The sequence below is a fragment of the Haliaeetus leucocephalus genome, unplaced genomic scaffold, assembly GCF_000737465.1.
Source record: "Haliaeetus leucocephalus isolate CR32 unplaced genomic scaffold, Haliaeetus_leucocephalus-4.0 Scaffold199, whole genome shotgun sequence".
Taxonomy (NCBI): domain Eukaryota; kingdom Metazoa; phylum Chordata; class Aves; order Accipitriformes; family Accipitridae; genus Haliaeetus; species Haliaeetus leucocephalus.
Window position 1 is genome coordinate 864140 of NW_010972635.1, and position 21000 is coordinate 885139.

At 38.6% G+C, this 21000-nt stretch overlaps 1 protein-coding gene across 1 annotated transcript in view; it reads left to right on the plus strand.

Moving 5' to 3' along the window:
* Positions 1–6024: 6024 nt before the first annotated feature.
* ANKHD1 (ankyrin repeat and KH domain containing 1) overlaps positions 6025–21000 on the plus strand; it is a 108041-nt gene continuing 93065 nt past the window's right edge. Inside the window, exon 1 of the mRNA XM_010565980.1 lies at positions 6025–6174. The gene's annotated coding sequence lies outside the window, so the exon portion shown is untranslated. The remainder of the gene's footprint in view (positions 6175–21000) is intronic.

Below are 21000 nucleotides of genomic sequence, written 5' to 3' on the forward strand. Positions count from 1 at the left end.
TACACGAATGTCAGACTTCTGGACCACAGTGTGTGTGTGAGAGGCACTTTCCTTGTCTCCAGTGACAAAGCATAAAGCTGTGTCCATCTTTATTTACATTGTATCTATAGCAGTGTTTGCAAAATGAACCTGTGTTTTGAAATGAACTTATCACAGCCCAGATCCTGTAGCTGCTTGTTTCATTATCTGATAATTGCTTAATATATATTGGAATAAAGGCTGTCCTTTAGATAATCCTACCTCAAGTTAGTCAACTTCCTATTGTAATTGGAGCTAAATAGATTTGCACCCCTCCTCTCCCTCACCCTCCCAGTTTAATTTACTGCCTACAAAACTGTTGTTGTAGACTGCTAAGCTAAGGTGGGGTGCAGGTACGAACAGCTCCACTTAAATGTGGGGGGCAGTTGGGTTTGTAGCCTCATAGGGAGCTGAGCTGATCTAATGGCTTGCTGTTCCCGGAAGAATGGTGTTCCAGCTTATCAGACCCCTTTGTAAGTCCATGAAATTCAGTAAAGTGGTAGAAAGTTATTTGCTCCCTGCCTGCCCCCGCCCCGAGTTTTCTCCCTTTTTGATGTGTTAAATCAACCCATGAAAGTGTCTGATAGCTGCCTGACTTGTTCCAAGATGAGCAGTGACTGGAAATGATGTTTCAGATTCTGTATGCTTTCTCCATTGAGATCGTGGTGTCCCCAGGCACCCTGTAACTCCCCTGGGTTGTTAGGGTACTTTGTAATCACGAGATCTGTAGGGCTGGCACTGGAAGATGATCCCTTGGTGATTCACAGATCTTAGCGGCTTCTGTCTTCTTGGGCTGAAACTTTTTTTTTATTGAAGAAACTGTCTTCAGAAATTAAAGTTCAAGCCTAACAGAGTGGGTATGGTCTTATGTCATTAATTATGTCTGAATTGTTGTTTAGATTGATTATATGTTGTTCCTATGTACTGACTCTGAAGTACTTCTCTGAAGTGTTTGTTTCTCTAGCTTTGAAGTGCCAAGAAAGGGTAGTGTACTGAGGTCCCACTGAAAGGTGTTGTGAAAATACCTGCATTTGTGTGTGGTTTTTCCTTTTCCTTTATGCCATCGCTTGAAACTGAAATAATAATGCTAGGAAGATATCTTAAGTAGGTGCAAAAATGTTTGACTGGCATGGCTGGGGTGGGGGGGGAGGGGGGGGGTTGAAAAGTACATCTTAAGGTAAACCAAAGCCAGCCAGCCTTGCTGACGTGGAGAGTCTACGCAAGGGGTGTAGTGGTGCACTTGTCACAGGAAGCTCCTAAGAGTGCCATGTCAGTGACAAAGTCCTTCACTTTACTTTCTCCTTGGAATAACTATGTTTAATAGTTTTGAAGCTGACATTCTTTATATGTACAGTTTAAAGAGGTTTGATGTCAAATTTGAAATACAAATAAATCTTAACTTAGTATTATGGTATCTGATGTCCTATCAGTATTCCCCAAAACTTTTAGAGCAGGATTACAAGTAGTAATCAGATATTGGCATTCAGTGTAATAAAGGACATGACAACATAAATTGTCGGAGGTTGGGTTTATCAGACAAAACCACAGTATCTTCCTAGTGTGATGCTAACAGACCATTGCACATCTTGTTAATTATGGAATGAAAATAGTTTAAATATAGATGATCTATTTCTACTTTGTAGGTATGAACTTTCAGCCTGATCTACAGGCCTATATTAGCCTTAAGTAAGCTAAGGTCCCTCTGCATATATTCAGATGTATTTAGACACATGTCCAAATGGAATTTTTATAGAAATAATTAGGAAGGGTTACCTAACACAAAAGAGAAAATCAGGTAGTTGTTTATTTGCGTAATAGATAGGAGTTCAGGAGTCCTAGTCAAGGGCTTGGGTCCTCAGTATTTGTTGACACTCCACAAACACAGAGCAAGGAGTATTGTTACCCGAGAAAAGTGTTCCTAACTCGGGGTGTATCTGGAAAATACAAGTTCAAGGAAAAGATTTAATAGCAGCTTTCTCTTTCCTATCAACAATTTTTGTGAAGATAGTCTTCCCAAAAATACTAGTTTGGCATGAACGGAAGAAGAAGGTAGAATGAGCTGTCTCTGCTGCTGCCCTTGCCTGCAGGAAGGGGAGGAGGAGAGAATGGTGCTGGTACAGCTACAACAGGAAGCTTTTCCATCGTCTGTAGCCTGTGTCAGTAACAGGCTCTTTGTGAGCAGGTTCTGGCTATTCTGGGTAAAGTGCTTTTTTTGCAGGAGTGCAATGTAGGAAAAATCAGTTTAGACTTAATATTAGAAATGTGTTTCTAACCCCATATATCACTGCCCATCTTGCAAGAATTGCTCGTGTTAGTTGTGATGTTAGTGCTTGCAAAGTCTTTTATGCCTTTACATACCCCTGACCTCAGGTAAACTCAATCATGGTATTAACATATAAATACTGATGTAGTTGGGTCCAAATAGCTGTGAATGTAGCTGCTATGGAGGGAGGAACCAGTGGTGTAACTGGATCTGCAGAGCTGTGAGGCTGCTGCAGTCCTTGGCAGAACTTCAGGAAAGCTCCATCGTTCCTGTGGATGAGTGTGAAACACGATGATGTAGTGAAGTACGCTGATGTTCAGCACCCTGTACTCAGGTCCCATGCAGCTAGCAGCTTTTTTGGTTTTTGATTGGGAATCATTCCTAGTTGCAATTGTTCCGGCAGTTAGAATAATGTCTTGAATCCATGTGTTCCTAATAAGCCTTACCAAGTAAGATGCTTATTAATTGCCCAAAGCAGCTCGCAAAATAATCCAAAAATAGCACAGTGACTGGTTACTCTATCACTTTGCTGCAGATCTGATTAGGATAGAGCAGAGTGCCTAAATTTTGCCACATGAGCAGTATATTGAGTCTTCCAGGAATGCTAACATGAAATCTGTTTGGTTTTTTTTGTTTGCTTGTGTTGTTTTTTGGGTTTTTTTGCAAAGTTTTTTTTGTTTGTTTAAAAATTAAAATTTGTTTGATCTATTTGGGGTAATTTGATTTAAAAAAAATTTAAAAATTACTAATATGTGATCATCGCAGGTCACTTCCATTCACAGGAGACATCTGGTTGATTAGGTAATTTCTTACTCTGCTGTTAGTGATAAGGTTCATCCTCTCTAGCCTCATCTTCATGTGTGAGAAACCGCATTGATTTACAGAAATGTCAGACATTCTGACTTGAAAATGCATTGAAACTTGTTCTGGGAGACTGGCAATGGTACAGCTATTTTAACATTTTGCATATGGATTTTCAGTATTTTCACACTCAAGTTATATTTGTATTGAGGGTATGTTATTAAGCTCTTACTAAAAATCAAAACAAAAACTAAAAATTGATGCTCAACATGTGCAGAAATAATGAAAGCAGCTGCCTTTTCTTGCTGTGATATAAAACTAAGATGAAAATACTGTATATGAAGCAAGATTTTTGTGTGAGACTTTAAATGTGTGAGGTTTCTGGAAGTACAGTTGCAAACCTAAAGAAGAGCTGAAAGGCAGTAAGAGTTGAAAAGAGTGGTGAAAAGAACAGACTGCACCAGTACTACCCAGCTTGTACCCTAAGTAAAAGCTGTATCTGTAATTCACTTTAATAAGTAGTATTTGCATAATCAATGTTAAAAAGACAGACTTTTTTAGAGGTTCTTGTAAGCAAAATGTACTTCCTGTTGGGGGGAGAGAGAGAAGTTCCTTGCAAGTCGATAGAGTATTTGTGAATGGTGAATTAACACTGATTTAGGTTCAAGAGGTGTATTGTTGCGGGTAACGTCCTGTAAATATACACAAGTGAGCTTGGGGTGGCAGCAGTCAGGGAGGAGATGGTCCATATCTTTACCTAAGTGTCAAAAAAATGAAGTTTTAAAACTTGCAGTGGGACAGCTTCTGGAAGGTTGATGCAAGGCTGATGTGCTTACCTTTGCCTGGGTGTTGTCAGACTGTTCCTTGAGGCTGAAAGTTAAGGCTTGCCAGAAGCCACTTTGCATGTTTCTGCAGTATTTGTTGCTCATAAGTGCAGTTACTTCAGTGGTAGGTAGCACTTTTACCCCTTTTGGTATGTCTTCAAAAGAGGGAACTGCTGTTAAATTTAGTGGTGTAATTGAAAAAGAAAAAAAGTCCATTAGCATGTAATAAAATTTCTTGTATGTAGTTCTCAGCTATATATAATGAATAGTCACTTAGACACACAGTGAGATTTTTCTGCCAGTCACCATGTCACACAAACGTTGTTGCAATAATATTTCTAGCACATTGGTGAGGCAGATTGCCTTGTGTAGTCTTGGGGGAGAAAATGAAATACGCTGAAGTACTCCTGTAGATAAGGGTGAACTTTTCCAGAAGTCAGTTTTGCATCAGAGCTTACACCAGCAGGGAGTCCTTAAACTGGCTGTATAGACCTAACCTGGAATCTGAGTTCTGCAGAGGGGAATCTTACTGTAGGGATACATTTTGCTGTGAGTTCTAAATAGCTGCTCTTCATTTGTAGTAAAAATGTGTATCACTGGTTTAGGTCACTAATTTTCTGCTTGTTTAATGTTCAGCTCTTTCTCCCGGTGACAGTTCTCTTATTTTAGGACCGTCGTCTGGACTAATCTAGAAGAAATCTTGCTGCTTTGAGTCCTAAATCATAGCCTGCTGTCTTCGCTTTTAGTATTTGTGCCTTGGCACATAAGATATGACACCTGTAGCTAGCTCTTTCTCCCTGATGCCCATTGTATTCATACGTTAGCACTGCATTTCCCTGGACACCCATGGATGGGCTTGGACACCAGGGAATAATGTTACAGAACATTTACATATCAAAAAGGGGAAGAAACTAACACAAGTTGCTCTTGAATAGTGGTGCTCTATGTAGATCTCCAGACTCTTAACATTTTTCACACAATGGGGCACTTAATGAATTTGCAGATGGCATGATTTTTTTTTTTTTAAAGTATAAACTATCCCTTTCTTAAGGTGTTGTGGGTGTTTTGTGATAGGGCTGAATATGATGATAGTTTACTGCTGATGTGAGAAAGACAGGGGAAAACAGAAAGGGAATTGAGACTGGGGCATGAAGTGGGAAAGGGCAGCAATGGTTGTGTAACGAGCATGTCTCATTTCTATGGTGATAGTGTTGAACAGTAAGGTCTAATTATGAAATTGTGGGGGTTTTATCTTAAAATATTCCTGAAAATAGAGGAGATTATGTCTGAACTTGGGACAGATTCTGAAATGTAGTTCTGCTCTCATTAGAGTATGAGTCAGGTATTCTCCTTGTTTACTCTGGCAAGCTGTCATAAAACTACAGTGTGTTATGTTGAGTAATTCTATGAGCTTGTATTTGGAGATCATGTGGGCCACTGGTGGGACAGCATTATTGCTGCTCAGTTGGAATACCTGGCTGCTTAATTGTTCCACGTATCTGTTCTTGTCTAGAAAACATTAATGACTGAGGTAATACTAAGTGCCAGCTTGGAAACAGATGTTTTGGTTTTGAGTTTTAGTGAACTATTGTGTTTCTACTCAAACCAAACAAAATCCTTGTTCTAAGTTAGTTGAAATTACTTTTAAAATAGAACTGAAAGACATCTTGGGAAACCATTCAATCCCTCCCTGGCTCTCAGATAGGTTCAGATATACCGAAGTCATTACTGACAGCTTTTTTTAATAACAAGGTAGACAGACTTCTGGTGACAAAGATGCTACAGCCTCTTGTGGCAGTCTGTTTTGGTGGTTAACTGTCCAAATGTGTAACATTTTTTCAATATTTAATCTGAGTTGCCCTTGCTGTAGTTTTAAGATCTTGTTAGTTGTAATTTTTACATTAAGCTGTTTTTCACAGAGATTTTTCTTTTGTGATTTCAACTACCTTTTCAGCACGTTGATTGCATGTTTTTTACAGTTGTGTCCTATAATCTATACAGTTAAAACATGGTTATGATAATATAGTTAAATTATTTTGTGTTTTTCCTAATACTACAGGTTTAGTATAAAACTTCAAAAATGGTAAAATTCTTTTTTCTAACTTGGCAAACAGGTTGAATCATTTATTTTGGACCAAGAAGATCTTGATAATCCAGTGCTTAAAACCACGTCGGAGTTATTCTTATCGAGTGCTGCAGAAGGTGCAGACTTGAGGACTGTGGATCCAGAAACACAAGCAAGACTAGAAGCCTTACTGGAGGCAGCAGGTACTTTCTTTCTATAGTTTTTTTCTGAACTTAACTTGCATACAGATCTGGCAACCTGTAAATTTTGACCCTGGTGAAACACTGACAAATCTGGGAAGTTATCATGACGATGTGCAGCAGAACATGGAAAACAAGCTCATATTTCTTACAGCTCTTGAGGGTTGCTAGGTCCACTCTTTCTGTACATAGAAAGTTAGAAGAGTTAATTTGAATTAAATGGTATTTCATTGATCAGATGAGACAACATGTGTTACCAGAGGGAGGATTAAAGGGGAGAGAGTGGAAGGAAGTAGACTTGCTAAAATGACAATTTTTTTCTGCTGCTTTGGTCAATATATAATTATTAATTCATTACTCCAGAAATTTACAGGTGAAATACTTGTTTCTCTGGTTTTACTTTCACAAAAATATTTTTCCATTCTGTGTTTCTGAGATATGACTGTTGGGAAGCACATATTTAATGTTCATGTTTCAGAACCAGACTAGATGAACATAGTGCTACTACATTTGTTACTTCTATAGGGAAGGTTTGTGACTGGGGTGTTTACAATGGATTTGAAAATTGTCAGTTTCAGAATTCCAAGGACAAAAAGATGTAAAAACCCTGCCTTGAAACAAAACCCTGCCTGTTTGATCATTATGGGCGCATACTCAGACTAGTAGTAGTGTGCTGAAATTGGAGTTTTCAGACTTTAGCTTTGAACACACTTAAGAGCTAGATAAAATAGCATTTATTTGCAGGTGTTTAGATGTAAAGCTATGTAGAGTCTTAAAGGAGAACTGCATTCTGAGGAAGCGAAGCGGGGGAAAGGGACTCAGGCTTTGGGCTCTCTTTGAATTTTGAATTTGAAAAAAACCCAACTTAGAACATAGCATACCTTTTGTCAGCAGAAAGTTGCAGCAGCAGCCTAATTAAAGGTGGTCCCCTAAAATTATTCTAACCTGATATAACTCTTGGGGGCCAAACTTTGCTTTGCAGGAAGATAGACTATTTCTGGGATACATCTGGACACTAAGAGAATTTGAATAATCTGATCCTTTTTTAAGCACTTTTAAAAATGAAAATCAGTTTCAGTTTCTCTCCTGTACCTGGTGACTGGTGTGTTCTAAAACTTACTGCTAGCTTTATAAATTGTCAGTGGAGATGTCTGATGGCTAGTGTTAACGAGGGCACTCAGTCTCTGATGTATGTGCTTACATCTAGGGTTGCAGTGTTCAAAATGATTTCACAGTATTTAACAAATCTAGGAGATACCATTGCTTCTTGAAATGCCTGTGAGAATGCTTTCTTTAGATTTCTAAGCAGTAGTTGGCCACTTGGCCCTGGGATTAGATGATTTGTTTTTAAGCTGAGGTTTCCATGCTTTGATTCCCTGAGTGCTTGGAGTAGGGATGTAGAAACTGGACAGAATAGAAGGAATCTGGAAAGAAGAGCAAATCAAGAAAAGAGTGCTTTTGTTTGGGGGCTCCATCTCCCTCTCTAAAAAGACTGGACAAAATTAATGCCAGTTGATGAATGTGCGAGATCAAAAGACTGAAAATACTGTTAAGAAAGTCCTCTAGTTAACCAGTACTTGTCTTTCCCACTGTAAATTTGAACACTAAAAATATAATTAGGCTATCCTAAAGGAGACACTGAGAATCTGGTAGTTTATTATTAAAAGCCGTAATTTGAAAGTGATTGAAAAAGAAGCTAGTGTTTCTGGGAGGTGTTCTAATATCTTCACTGGATTTCTCTGGCTGGTTTGGCTGAAAATACCCTTTCTAACTAACCTTAAGTGAGCTTCTAGGTTTACATCATGGCAACAAAGTGGCCTAATGTTGGGACTTTTTATTGTTTTGTAGTTTGGCAAAAGCAAGTGATTTCTCTTGTTATGTTAGTCCCCAGTGTTAAGGATAGCTTGCAAAAGTAGATGGCAGAACTGTTGCTCAAACAAATAGTTTAGCTATGGCCTTGGCTGATGTGGTTTCCAGGGTAGCTTGGCCTTTGTTGTCATGATCCCCTCTCCTGTGGGAGGCTTGACCCTAACTTACAATCTAGAGGAAAATTGGTCTTGCATTTAGGGTCTCGGATTTCTTAGGGTTTCTCACATGTAGGGTTTGTGCCTGTGTCATTAGGATCTTAATGAGTATGACTTGCAAAACTAGTTTTGCTCATTCTTCATGAATCCTTTAATGCTCAGATCTCACATGGACATGCTGTTCATTAATTCTGGCAGGTAAGTTCTAGCAACTACATCCAGATGGGATGATGTTCTTCAAATTACTTATGCAGAAGTGGTTTTCAACCATTGCACTCTTCAAGATACGTGGGAGTTTTGTTTTTAAGTAGCTGTCTTGATTTGAGAGCTGGTTAGGCCTGTATATGCAACTGTGGAGGCCAGAGGTTAGTTGAACTGCTTAAAAATGTTTCTATACATTATATTTACCCATCATAAGAGTGCTGGATAATTTTTTTTTTCAATTCAGCTTGTTTATTATGTTTCCAAGAGGACTTAAAATATTTTGTGGTTTTGGATGCTGAGGATGACAGTCTTAAGTAGAGTTTCTAGCAAGAGGGTTGTGCCTCGCCCCCCGTAACATAGCAGCAAATATACACAGACATACATACGTACATGTGCACACAAACAGTGGTTAAATTCCTTATGTTTACTAGGTCCTCTGAAAACCTGGCTGATTAGCTTTAGTTTGGACAACTGTACTTCCTTCTGTAGTCTGTTTAAGCAAAGTGCAGGCACTTTGTTAATGAACAACTATCTTTAAACAACTGTCAGCAATTGTATTATTTCACAAAAAAACTAATTTTACATTCTGAAGGAGAGACTTCACTGTTCTGTGAACATCATAAATATGAGTTGTTTTCATCTTCAGAAATGGAAGATAAATTAAAACAATTGAATCCTGTTCTTTGGGAAGTTATCCTAAACAAACCAAGTCTTTTGTATACCTTCCTTCAGTTTGACTTCTAGTAGCAAAGAAGGGATTTATAGGTAAAATAGCCTATGGAAAGAGAACCATACTGTTCAGAGATGTTTCTATTTTTCAGACTGTAATTAAACAGATTCTTAGCATTCTGACAGTGGATTCATGTTCTGCACTAGAAATGTTCAGCTCCGCTGCTAATTACGGGACTTGATTTCTTAAAATAATATTCCAGCTCTGAAGAATCGTGGTTCTTCTGTGGATCTTCAGTAAGGTTGCCTATTAAATTTCCTTTTTAGGGACAGTAGTTGACTGCTGGAGGATGAGAGCTCTTTGCTGCTGTGAATGAACGGTTACAGCCTTCAGAGCTCTTGCTTTTCTTGGCAGGTTCCTCTGTGGGTCCCTCAACATGTGTTCTTAAAAGGGCAAACTCGCCTCCAAAGACTTGGGGAAAGTTTAACAGGTTAAAGCTCTTTCATTTTCTGGTCCCGCCTGTTATAGGCATCAGGAAGGGGAAATAACTTATGCAGTGCAGTCCTCTTTCTGGAGTACAGGTTGTTTCTTAAAGAGGCTAGAGAAAGGTGTTGGTTGAAGCATGTGGTCACATAAACATCCTGGATGCTGGTTTGGTGTATTTTGCACTCAAAACACAGAATTACACAGAAAGTTGTAAAACATCAAAATGTTGATCCCTGCAGTTAAAATACCCTGTTCATAGTGTTGCAGCATGGTTTTGCTGAGTTTTCTGGGAAGTGACGTAGAATGTTACTGAACTGATTTTTACCTTGAAGTAGCTTGGGTGCCTGTATCCTTACCAGCAGAGCTTTTGAGCATGTTCCTTCTCAATATGAATGTTGAAGCACTTTGACAATGAAGCATCAAAAAATAGAGGCAGAAGAAAGTGGTAAAGAAACTCTTTGTCTAGCATTGGAGCACTTGGTGTTCCTGTTGAGTATCTACACAGGGAGGAGTTTTGTTAGCAGTGAGTTCTTCAGAAGTCCTGCTGTTGTTTATAAGGAGGCTTGTGAGGAAAATCAGGGTATTTTGGAGAGGAACCATGTTCAGCCAAGGTTTGCTTAATGAAATGGGTGTGAGTACATCCTTATGTTCAAACAGGGAGCAGAGTTACATACATCCTTCTTTTCTGTTGAAATACAGGATTAAAGGTGACTAGAGACCCTCACATAGATGGTTTGGTGTATTTGACACTTTGTAGGATTAAATGCAGTATAAATGGTGAAAGAGAAATCTAGTTTTAGTAGCAAGTGTCTTTTAATACCTGGTGAATTGCAGTACCTGATTCAGGCATGAGGGCCTGATACTGCTCTTTGGAAAGCTGGTGGGATGAGCTGTGGGGGTGGGAATGGGTTGTGTATTCTGGAACTGGGGAAGGCAAAAAGTGGAAGTAATCACCTACTTAGTGGAAATACAAAACACAGGTCAAAATATGAATGGGCTCAGATAAAATCTGCCTGCTTTAGGATAAACTGAAAGGATAGAGTGAGATTCAGCAATTGTAAAATTGAATGCTTTCCAGTGTGTGTATGTGTATCTCTATATTTACTCGCCAAACTGTTGACCAAACCTGCTTTTTTTTTGTGTGTGTGTGTGATGTGACCAAACCCATTCATTATTCACTAACAGCAAGGGTTTGGTTTTTTTATTATTAAGATAAAATAAAGTGAACTATATTTGTTTCCCCCAACATTAGAGGACTCGAATGTGACAAGATAGACCTGTGATCCAGCACTACTGGGGAGTGAGCTGTGGTCTAAAAGAACAGTTCAAAAGATGCACAGCTTGCTTTCATCCTGCATCAGAGAGACCCCTTGGAAAGTGGCAGAGACTGGACTAGATAAATTCTTTGATCATGTTGTTTATGATCAGTAAGATTCGTGTGTGGACCTGGTGTTTCATTTCTTAGGGTTGACGAGTAACTTAGTTGTGATTTAAATGGAGGTGGGCATCTAATCCATTAGAAACTTAATCTCTGAAGAGTTATTCAAGCTCCACTTCAAACTGTAAAAGTTGAGGACTGCAGAAAATGGACGATTCATGTTTGTCAGTTTAATGGCTGCACCCCTGTGCTTGTGGAATGTAACAAATACATTTCTAGGTCTGTATTGGTGTTTTTGAATAAAAAAGAAAAATAGGGCCTTTAATGGGGGGAATTTGAGAGACAATTGCTGGAATTTGAACAAAGATGGAACTATATTGTAAAAATGTAGCAATATCAAATTTGAAGTTGTTTAGCCACCTTCAACATGGCAGAAGTCTTACCTTAGTCCAACTGTTTTGACTGATACTTTTTTTTTTTTAAACCAAGAAAGGCTTTTCACCTTAATTTGATCTGATCTGAAATACTTGGTGTTACATGGACACAGTATACAAATCAAGAGAAACAGTTTTCATTAAGAAAGTTTGAATAGACTTCATTCTAGGCCTTTCTTTAGAGATCAAAGCTGTACTACTGCTAAAATCACCACTGTCTTGTTAATTGGAAAGCTTTTGCCTTTTTTGATACTGGCACATTACAGTGACTTGCTCATTTTCTTTCTTCACCACCTAAAGATTCAGAGTGGGAAGGAATATATGGTATGTGAAATGTACAGATGTGTTGTGCTTTTGAGTAAGTTGGATAAACTGTCTGAATTTTGTGCATGTAATTGAATTACTAATATTATATTTTTCTGAGGTTTTGCATGATTTAAATATTTTTTTCTAATTAGTAGGCTTTTAGATTAGAAGAAGTCTAGTCTAATCCTGCTCTTAGTCAAATTAACTTCTATACTTTGAAAGTGTGTTAAATGTACTAGCTTCATATTCTTTGGCTCTTTTTCAGTTGGGTTTTGCTGTGAAGAACAGTTTCATTGTCGTAACACTCTAATTGATGCTTTTAGGTATCAGGCAGCTAAATTATCTTACCAGATCTGAACACTATGCTTTTGGAATTCTTTGGCGAAGATATATTCTGCGATTTTTAACTTTTCTTCAGTGGGGATGGGGAGTGGGAAGAGATGAGACAAAGTTACAGGTTTTAATTGTGAAGTATTAAAATTGGCCAGGGTACTCCTCAATTTCTTAAGTTGTCTGCATATTTATATATATATGTCTATATCTATCTATATATATCAGAGGTAATCATAATTAATCAGCCAGTGCTTCATGACCGTACTGTAAACAACTTGTGCAAGTCTCCTTTTAACATGATTTTTGCAAAGTCCTGGATATCTACTGCTTTCTGTTTTACTTCTGTCATATTTTTTTTTTCATGCAAGTTGGATTCTTCTGCAAGATAAAATCCCCTTTGCTCTCCTGTTCCAATACGGGGATATTACTGATTAAAAACTTCTTTCCATTCAGTGTTTTTTTCAGGACTTCTTGTTATATTAGTGCTTGGAGTAGCCTCAGCCATAGAAGGAAATTAGGGAGGGTCTGGGCAGAAAAGCAGCAGTGCTTTATTGACAGTCCTACGTAATGCCTGAATTGAGATGGAATTTAGCCTATACCAAGAGGAGATCCTACTTTTTTCTTTTGTTTACAAGTATTCTTCCTTCATCCATCAAAGAGAAAATAATCACATTCAGGCTTTGCAGTGGGGTGCAGAAGCTTACACTGGGCTTTGTGCTACTGCTGGCCATCAGCTTAGAGCTGGCTGTGTAGCACTGTGGTCTGTACTGGGGAGCTGGTACCCCTTACAAGGTACAAGGGGTCTGTTGTGGGACAGAGAGTAAGACACTTGTTTGTTGACAGTACATTGAAGCAAGCTTTTGTTTTAGTTGTCTTGAGATTTGTGCTAGAGTTGGTAAATAAAGATCTTGCTTAGCAATGTTGCAGGTAAGCTGGTTATGCGGGTCTCTGATATTAATCAGGTACAGAAAAAAAGTTAGAACACTAGCTCAAACCACAGGTCGCTTAAAGCTTATATCTGGTAAATATTGCTGTTGACCCAAGTGTCTTGCCACAAAATGTATCTTGTTTGAGTGTGGTATAGTATTTTTTTCTGTGTTGTTCTGTTTCATTCATGTCCATGCTTTTCCTCTCTAAACAGATGGCTACTGGTAAGATTCTTCCTTTGTGATGCCTGTGTAAGAGGGGAGCATAGATGTTAACCTTGTGAAATGAAGCAGTTACTATGCTTGCAAGTTTGAGTTCATCAAAATGTAACTCTTCTCCCTAAGTGCATCAGGAGCGTGAGGAAGGAGTGAGAAGGTAGAAAAGCCTGTGTTTCTTGCTTGTATCTCCTGCAAGAAGACTCCATTAATAGTTTATTAAAAAAACTCAATTACACAGAGTTGGGTTTTAGGTTTGCATTTTTTATCATTTTCTGCATGTCAGTCATGTAGTTTCCTTAGCACATGATGATAAAACCAGAGTTTAGAAGTGTTCAGAACAGAGTTTGAGTATTAAGTGAATGCTTCATAGTGTGCAGAAGATCAGAGCTGAATCTCCCCACTCAGATTTCAATTTTTTTGATGTTCTGTAACTTAATGGCAAAGTGTGGTGGCAGTAACTAGTGCCAGCCACTTAGCTCCATACTAGAAAGACTGGTAAGGCAGGTTGGTAGTCTCAGTGTGTAGCCACCCCTTCTGGGGCTGATTGGAAGTATACTGTGCAATGTAACATAATTATATTGGAAGCAGGGCTGCTTGCTACCTGTTTATGTAGGAGTTGCTTAAACTGTCTAGTTTGTGTGCTGTGAGGAGTGTCTCAGGGCACATGAGAGGAATTAACTGAGCTCTTGTTGGTGGACCTACGATACATTGTTCTATCAGTTTTATAATGGTATTAAATATTTGGGTTTTTTAAAGTGTCAGAAGCAACAGATTATACTGTTTTAATTAATGCTTTACAATATATGGTATAACAGGTGAATCTGTTGCTTTTTTCAATTGGTAACTTACCTTTGACAAAATATTACTATTGTATATTTAGGAAGTAATTACAATAAATGAGTTTCCAGCAAAATAAACCATAATATAGTATATGCATAACATAAATAATCAAATTCTGCTTATTTCTAGAAAGTCAAGCTAGTTTTCACCAGATGAATGAAAAATAAAATTATGTAAAATATACTGCCACTCGTCTTTGATTCTACTTATGGAAGCAGGTGGCTTTTTTTGCAGTGGGGCATGAGCATCTTCATTGCCTATTATAAATTATTTTCTGCCTTTTTAAAGACCTTATTTTGAAAAGTAAGAACTTAAATCTCTTGATTGAAAACAAGCTGTAGTACGTTAAGCATCATACACAAAAATGGAGTTTATATTCTTTGTGAATATGAGGTATTTAAATACTTGAGGATTCAACACGTCCTAGGAAACTTAAAAAAAACCCCCAACATTATTGCATTGCACAAATTTATCCTCATATCCATCAAGAAAATACTTGCCGTGGGAACAAAAGGCACAGTGCAGTTCTCTTAACTTTTTTTTCCCCTGTGTAACAAAGCATTATCTCTAAAACAGCAATTACTAACTTGTCATTTAGCCATCACCTTTTCCTCAAATTCTGTACAGCTTCTTAAAACTTTTTGAAAAATAGGGCTGAAAGAAATCTCCGTAGATCTAGATTTATCTCCTTCTCTTCCTTCTCCCCAGGCAAATTCAGCTATGCTTGTGTCATTCCTGACATGTGGCTTTAAGAACTGGTTAGACAAACTATCTCCAGTGCTGGAAGCTCCACAGCATGCCAAGCCAACTGCAGTCCTTAGGATGAGAAGGTTTTTCCGAGTATCAGTCCTTAGTGTTACATGCTGAAATACGTAACTTGGGGCAAAAGGGGCACTACGCTGCTTTGGAAGAGCTTCACGAGGGAAGGAAGAAAATTGTCGTAATAAAGCAATTAGTGTTTTTTTTAGTGGCCTTGCTTTGGCTGCTTGTTTTATGCATTGTATCCAAGTTCAGTGTTCCCTTTTTCAATGCAGCCATCCTTAGAACTGACTTGCAGACTGTCATCTTCCTCAGTTGGTGTTGTGGTGTGGGTTTTGGGGTTTTTTTTAAGCTAAATAACATCAAATCTTTCTCTGCTCTTAAGTGATGTTATTTAGACTTTCATCTTCTCTTGTTCTCCTCTGGAGTCTCTGTATGTGATCTCTGTTCTTCATAGCTTGTTGCCCCAAATTAGTCATATTACTTAAGTTGAGCTCTATTGATGCATGGAGAGTAGGAGTGTTATTTCATCTGTACTGCAAGCTGTGCTTTTATTTATACATCCCAGTTTGTTGTCTGCCTTTTGCAGGAGACATGTTGGTTTGCAAGTTGAATTTGACTTTAAATCTACCAATACTTTGCTGAAGAATTGTTACCTGAACAAATTATTCTGTATTTGTGCCGTTGATTATTCCTCTGTGTGTGTGTGTGTGTGTATATTATGTATTTGCTGACACTCCTGTTTAGGTATGTCCTTTAAAAAAGCTTCATGAATCTGAATCGCTATAAAGGCTAAAATTCTATCTTTGCTTTCAAAGAATTACATGGCTTCTGAGTAACAGAGGAAGGCCACGGTGAGCAAGAATATTCTAACGAACCTGGCCTGACTTCTGGTTGGCTTTGACCTGTATTGCCAAAAACAAGCATGGAGCATGTTTTCGAAGTCTCTACAGGGAAAGGAGCATGTAGGAAAATTTAGTTAATGAAAAGAGGAGAAACTTGCAATGTGGCTGTGCTTTTGACTATTAGCCTTCTCTTACAGTGAGCACACCCAGTGCCTGATTGTCCTGAACTGTAGAGGTAGAATAAGAGATAAAACAACTTTATTTTAGTCTTTACGCAGATAGGAGCAAAGACCTGGAGATAAATGATGGAAGAGGTTTGCTTTAGTAAAATCATAATTGGCTGGACTTTTCCATACTTGCTATTTGAAACAGCTCCATCCAGAAGCTGTCCATTGGATTAATGCTTGTTACAATTTCTCTCTGCATTGTGCTCCAAAGAAGCTCAGTAAAACTTGTGCTCTGTGTGCCTGCCACACATTGGATTCTGTGACCTCTGATGGACAAAAACTCCATCTGAAGAAGCATAGCTTCAGAGATGTGGACCTAGGTGAAAGTGCATCTCTTGATGCACCTGTCCCCGCTTCCCTTTTTGTTTTTGAACTGTAGGAGGATGCTGCAAAAGAATAAAAAGATGTGATGGTATGAGTCCCCTGGACTGTGTTTGTAGAGGAATGTGTTTTTTCTAATGCATTAGTGTGTTCTTTCTTCAAGTTGGGTCATATTAAAATAAATTCCGTATTTTCTTTCTGAAGACTGTAACATCCTGATTTTTGGTCGTTTTATACTCTGTAATCTACTGTGGCATTCCCAGAGATCTTATTTTCAGGATGTTTTCTTATGCAGCATGTATGTAATGACAGTACACTGAAAGGCTGTGGATCCTCCTAGGTAGAGGAGAGGTTTTATGGACAGTTTCTCAAAAGTTCAGTTTGAAACATGAACTTATACACTAGGCTGTGCTATACACCATTAGGGTAGTGATTTTTTTTTTTAAAGAAGTTGCAGACTCGGTCATCCTCTGAAAATACTTGAGTATTTTGGTTTGCTTTGCTATACATAATTGGCATAAACTGGGGGCTAAAAGTCCATGGGCTTCTGAGTTAAGTCGATGATGTTACTGGTCCTCAAAGTTTACTCTTAGCTCTTTGCTTGAAAATGTAGAAGTGTTTTCAAGTGTTTTTTTTTTTAAACCCAGTTAGTCACTGAGTACTGTACTGAGCCAGAGCCATTTTCTGATTCAGGAAGGCAATTGCAGCCCATTTGGACTCGGTTTCCCACTAAATGCTAGAAATTTGGAGAAAAGAGTTCAAGTGGGATGTTTGCCTATAAATAGCATTCAAAGGTTATTTGAGTTCTCTTCTTCCTGCATCTCTGTTGTGCATGGGGGTCATATCCCGGTGTTAGGCTCCATAGGGGTATGATGCTTTTCCTCCATAAGCCATAGGTTACTCAGAAAGCAGAAAGTAATTCCACTCTTCTCCTTCTATCACCAAATAGGCGAGAGTGTCTGTGAGGTAACTTGTTTTCAAAGGTCAGAAGCCCAAAAGTAGGTGAGACTTAAAATATTTGGCTTAGTTAGAATGCTAGAAGTCAAGAACAGGAATTTTGTGCACCTCCTTCAGCATGAATGAATTTTTTTTTCCTTGGTGTTTCTCAGGGATATGTGGGGTTTTTCTTTGCTCCTTACCCTCCCACAGTGGACGGTACCATTGCCATGTTCCTCCTTTTCATGTTTCAGTAGCAGTCTTAGCTCTTTGAGGTCTATCTTTCAGATTCTTGCAGGCAACCAATTGTCAGACTTTAAATGAGGAAACATTAGTTTTTCTCTCTGGTAAGGCATGAGAGGAAGAACCAGGAATTAAAGAATTATTGCCTACTGTCAGCCTTGGTATTTTTGTGTAAAATAATGGAATCAACCTTGGAAATTTTCCCATATTTTATGGCATGAAGTAAAGAATTTATTTTGAAGATTTCCTCACAGAGGTCATGATTTCTGCTTCTGGATAATTTACAAAGTCACTGCCTTTACAGCTGTATGGGTAAATACTGTAAGCACTACAATCTCAACTTAAAGAAAATAAATTCCCCACGAGTGACTTGGGGTTTCAATACTACTTTGTATAAGCAACCAGAGGCAATCTGATTCTTTTTTCTCAGTCTCTAGCCTGGATGCTTCTTTGAAATACAGGAGCGTCAGAGTTGATGTCCAGAGCTCTGAATTTGGAGCCTAACTCCTTTGATTCTTGCTGGGGCACTCAGTAGATGATACGAATTCTTGCATGTTCGTTTAGCACCGTATACTGTCATTACGATCCAGTTGAGTGTGCTGGTATGTGTGTGTGCCCTCACGCTTCATTTGACAGGGTGTGAGCAGGTGACTGCCTGTCTCTAGGGGAAATGTGCTGAGTCTGCCATTTGAGCCTGTGTCCATTTAAAAGCTAAACAAAGCCAGGCAAACAATTCAGCTTGTGGCTGAAGTTTTCCCTTAGCTAATCACAGTAATACTGGCAAGCGTGATACAACCAGAAGAGCATTTGTTTTAAGCGCGTAAATGTGCTTGCATGCTTGCTGGTGCTGTGGCCCTGGAAAAGATGTTGCAGGAGGAGGTAACGAGGGAGGGAAGAGAAGTCTGGCAATGAAAAAGGCATCAGGCACCCAAGTAATTCACTGTGATTTTGCTGCCATGGCAAATCTTTCTGGGTGTGTATCACTGGCTCTTATCTATGTTAAGGGTGGAAAAAAAAAAACCCTAAAAAAATCCCTGACTTGGTCATTAAAACAAACAAAAAAAAGTCATAAGCTCCTATTTGACTGTAACAGTACCTCCCATTTAATCCTAGAGAAGCACCAAAACAAATTCACATCCAGAGTAATGTAGATGTTTATGAACTAGTGCTTAATCCCATCGTTGTCCTTTATAATTTGGATTAAAGTTAGCATTATGTTTTGAATATTCCTCTCAAATGCAAGACCACACATTTTCTTACAATCAAAAACAAGTTAGAAAGGAGGCCTTAGTTGCCATGGGTAAAAGTGCTTCTTTTTTTTTTAATTAAAAAACCCCAAACAAACGAGAACAAACCCCAGCAATTTACTGGAGGTGATAGAACTAGTTGTTAACCTGTGACTTGCTTAATAAAAATACCTGAGTTGCTGTCAGATTTTGTTGTACAATAGTGCACTAACTAGAACTAGTGCACGTACTGAGGGAAGACAGGCAGGGTGCTGTGACTTTTCTATAGGATGCAGAATTTTTTTTTTTCTGAATATTCCAATATAGATGCCTAGTAGACATTAGATCTTTACAGACTGAGAAAATCTAGAAAAAGAGTAGTTTGTGCTGCTGGGATCATCCCTGGCTTGACTTGTGCCTTACATAACTTGTAGTTACTGGGTTGCAACTGTCCCAGGGTTAGAGCAGTTTCTTGATGAATAATTGCTTTGTCTGACTCTTTCCTATTGCGGTTCTTACCTAGCAGTCCCTATGCACATTGGTCAGGTTTTTAGTGTTTTTGTTTGGGTTTTTTTTCTTTTCTTTTTCTTTTTTTTTCTTTTCTGGGCTGGTCTTCTACCATTGCTCTTAACTCATAATGAGTAAACAGAAGCTTTCTCCTCCAAGACCAAATTCAATTGTCTGTACTTGCATTTGATACGTCTTGCAAGCCAAAACACAGATAGTTTCAATGAACTTCTTTTGTAGGAATCTCTATTGCCACACATTGAAAAGATCTAGTTTAGCTGCATCTCTTTTGCCCTACACTTTTGGGGTTTGTGTTTTTTTTTTTTTTAAATAAAAAAGGTTCCTTGAAAACACTAAACAACAACGCTTTTCCAGTACAAAATCATAGGGTTGCAGAAGATGCTTCTTCATCTTGTTGCCTCTTAAATACGCTAGCTGAGCAGATGCTGTGGCCAGCAGGGGTGCTGTGGAATCAAAGATGAGATAAACTAGCAGTTACATATTTATTGAAGCCTAGCTATTAGTGGTAGGTAGAGAGTAAGAACTTCAATCCAGTGGTTCACATGTGTAGTAGCCTTCAGTGCATACCAGGTCGGTTTTTGCCATGATTGGTTATAGTATTTCATAGGTGTGGGGAGTGTACTCACTAGGTTTTGGACCAAGGCTTAATTCTTCCAAAGATACTTCAAAACCAACCAGCCAAACAAACCCCAAAACCCCCAAAAAAGAAAGAGGGGAGAATGAGTGAACACTCCAGACAAATCTGGACAAGTTCAATATTAATGTCTGTTCAGTTCATAATTGTGTTAACTTTTTGCTTCTCTGCTAGAGGAAATATGAACACTTTCCTGTACTTGAATATAATTCTTCAGGCTTTGTGTTGACCTACAAGCCCTCATATTCTCCCCTGACCTTTGGTTTGCTTTAAAGCAATTCAGCCATTGAATTGCTGTTTAAATGATAACTTTGGCAGAGCTGGTAGTTTTTTTTACTGTGTTATTGCTTTTGTCAAAATTGTAGTTGCTTCTTTAAAGCACGAGGTAATCAAAGAGGCAGATACCTCTCCCAGGTGCTTACCTGCAGTGAGATGGGTGAAAAAGCCATTTGCTGATGATGAAGTACATCTGTAACTATGATGCAGGAGTAATTTATGATGCTTCCATATTAACTATATGTAATACGTATGGGATCAAAGTGCATTTGGTTGTGTGATCACCATCATTTTATGCACATACATGATGAATGTGTCTGAAAGTCCTGGTTCCTGTAAGGAGTCAGGAGCATTGAGAATTGTATGTGGGAACTTGTCACCTTGTAGTAAGGCAAATGTTTCTTTGCTAGAGATTTAATAGAAACAAAATCTTGAAAAATTGAAAGGTTGGGTTTCTTTATAAAGATATTTGATTAGGAAAGATAAAAATTTGGACATTCTGAATGAGTGGCACGGGGGGAGGTATGTGAGGTGGCTGAGGTGGTTTAATGACTATTTGCTGTCACCATCAGGCAGGAGTCTTCTGTTCCTGGCTGCACAGTGTTCTCTCCTCTAGCCACCACCAAAACTGGCAAGAAAGACCCTTTACTGGTCAAATTCATTGTGCTGTGCTGGTAGAAAGCTCCCTCTTCTTTTCCCAAGTGTGAGTTCAGTGGGGTTGGTGGGGGTGCCTGGGGAAACCCAGAGAGAAGAGGAGCACTGAGTCATCTTTCTGGCAGTGGCCATATGTTAGATCGGCACAGAAGAGCTCATGTTATTTCAGCTTTAGAAAAGGTAACTCAGTTTTCTTACAATGGGAAAAAAAGGATGCCTACTGAAAGCTTGAAAAAATCAAATGGATAGAAAAATTTGGAGTTATGCTGTAGTAAAGTCTGTCATGGTCAGGAATTTAAATAAGATGAAGAGTATGAGGAAGTAGATATATGGGTAACTTTTCTGGTGTTTTTCTTTCCT